This window comes from Branchiostoma floridae, chromosome 14 (assembly GCF_000003815.2).
Source record: "Branchiostoma floridae strain S238N-H82 chromosome 14, Bfl_VNyyK, whole genome shotgun sequence".
Lineage (NCBI taxonomy): Eukaryota > Metazoa > Chordata > Leptocardii > Amphioxiformes > Branchiostomatidae > Branchiostoma > Branchiostoma floridae.
In genome coordinates this window covers 13,179,471-13,181,920 of record NC_049992.1, presented here as the reverse complement: position 1 = coordinate 13,181,920, position 2,450 = coordinate 13,179,471, and positions in this window count along the sequence as shown.

Genomic DNA, 2,450 nt, shown 5'->3' with positions numbered 1-2,450 from the left:
AGCTGAGAGCACGCCAACGAGTCGAATGTCTGTACAAAGTAATGATCTATTTTCTTGTGTTGTGTTGTGTTGTGTTGTGTACGAGAGAAAAGACCTTTTGTTCCATGTAGACCTACATGGATTTGCGAATGTACTACTTAGCGTTTCCATGTATTGCCGCTTTACACAAGATGTTTTCATGCGTGTGCAAGAATTCCTGATACCACTCTACAACTCTCATTATGTTGTCTTCTTAAGTATCTGTCTTTTTGTATATTCAAGAACAAATAAGTGAATAAAATGACTCTTAAACTAACAACGTACATAATAATGTCACTTACGTCACGAATAACACTGTCAAAATACACAAACACGGACATGTTACGTCAATTAGCGGACAGGTCGACTAGCTACGACATTCGTACTCATTCCTAGAGTGGCTACAAAAATGTAAAAACATAAATTTTATGTATATGTGCAAAATTACCTGCCGTCAAAGCTACCGAAGGTCCCACGTACTGCATGCGCGTGTACAACACCGTGAACGTCCCTCCCACAGATCCATCTGATGTCAGCCGTAAGGTTATGTACTGGCCGGTAGAGACGAAATGGCCGGGAATGTTACTGTTGGCCACGGCCACGGAATCGTTTGATGGCGTGCTGTGGTAGTCGCCATTGTAGATGTATAGGCGGTCGCTGCCCTCTATGTTGATATGAGAAAACTGCATCGCCAGATTCAAAGCAAAAAGAAAAAAGGAAATACCCGCTTGTATTACGTTTGTGAAGATTAGTCATCCAGGATACATTATATTGAAGATGATTCAGTCTATACTTCTAAATAATTATCAAATTTTAATTAGACGTTTCGAACGGTGTCCACCGTTCTTCATCAGTGAATTGTATTGTATTGTTTCAAACTACCTTTTCTCATGATGTACTTGATCAAAACACGATGAAGGAAGGTCTGGAATCTCTGTCTCTCTAAATCGTACAGAGCACAATGCTTGAATGTACAGTCCCTGCTTAAACAACATGCAATAGACATACCGTGTTACTTTGCTATGGTGCCAAAGACAAAATCTCAAAATCTGGAGAAAGCGATGGTCAAGCAAATTTATGACAAACAAAAACGAGAAAACAGCTGCGAAGTTAACAAGTGTAATATATTTTCCGAAGGCGTAATTCCTACATTTTCCTTGACACGTGAGTTGGTGCGTGTTCCTTGAACTAATTTCTGAACAGCTGATAGGATGTTACCTGTAGATATATCACGGCACCTGAGACTGACGTGTAGAAGACCACCGAGCAATCTTCATAGTTCCCAGAAGAGCTCCATGAGATGTAGCCGGACTCAGGTAGGTTGAAGGCCCTCCCACAGTTCCCTAGCATATATACTGTAAACCAAAATTACATGCACAGCTAATTGAATGATATTGATGATTGACATACCCTACAAATGGCCATAAGACGTAGCTGTAATCAGATGGAATGTTCCACAGTTGCCAAACGTCACAGACACTATACTACACTATGACCAAGAAAATAACAGCTTGTATGGTGAGAATAGAATTATAATTCAATGTAAACATCGAAGACGAACGTCACTTTGTTATGGATTGTTCTCGATATGATGATAAACGCACAGAGCTGTTCACATTACTTTCCGCTTGCTCTAAAGACTTTGCTACTCTCTGTTCGATAGATAAATTCAAGTACATTCTGGGAGGCGATAATCCACATTGTGTACAAGTAGGCAAATATATCCACGATTGTTTATACCGTAGAACCAATAGTGTAAATGACATGCTAGACCCTATTTGTTGATGTATCCATATATAGATATCCATATATATGTGTTTAGTTGAACTGTAAGTAGTTGTTATACATGTAAACCTTACGAAAGTCGCTGTACTTTTGTCGTGTCAATAACTTGTTGTTAAAAGCCTATATAAGATAGAAGTTTAGTTGACAGCTCAAAGTTTATAATCCTTTAACTTCATTTAAAGCTAAGCTAAGAGTGGGGAGGGGGGGCTTATACTCCTGCGTTGATATGAAAAGAGTTACGATCTCCATTCACCTAGAATAATATCGATCAAATAGCTTTCAAAGGCTTCCAGACGTCCCAAATTGACTTCATTGAGGCAAGCTGATCTTAGGTTTGAAGGGCAAGACACGGTCTAAAAATACTTGCTCCTCGCGTAGGTATGAGCTATCCAGGTCAAAAATGGCGGCCACTCACCTGTCTCATAGTCTTGCCCGATGCCACCTGTCCCACACAGGAATAACAACACCGCTAGTGGGGCCCACATATATCTGAGCAATCCTACTCAAAACGTGAAAGTGTTAAACGATGATAAAACGTTTTCTTAAGTGCCCAAAGGTCACATCTCGAAGATCCATCATTGCACACGACTGGTCTGAATATAATTAAGGGAGCCAATATCGAGTTTCCTCTCTCCACACTAGCCTCT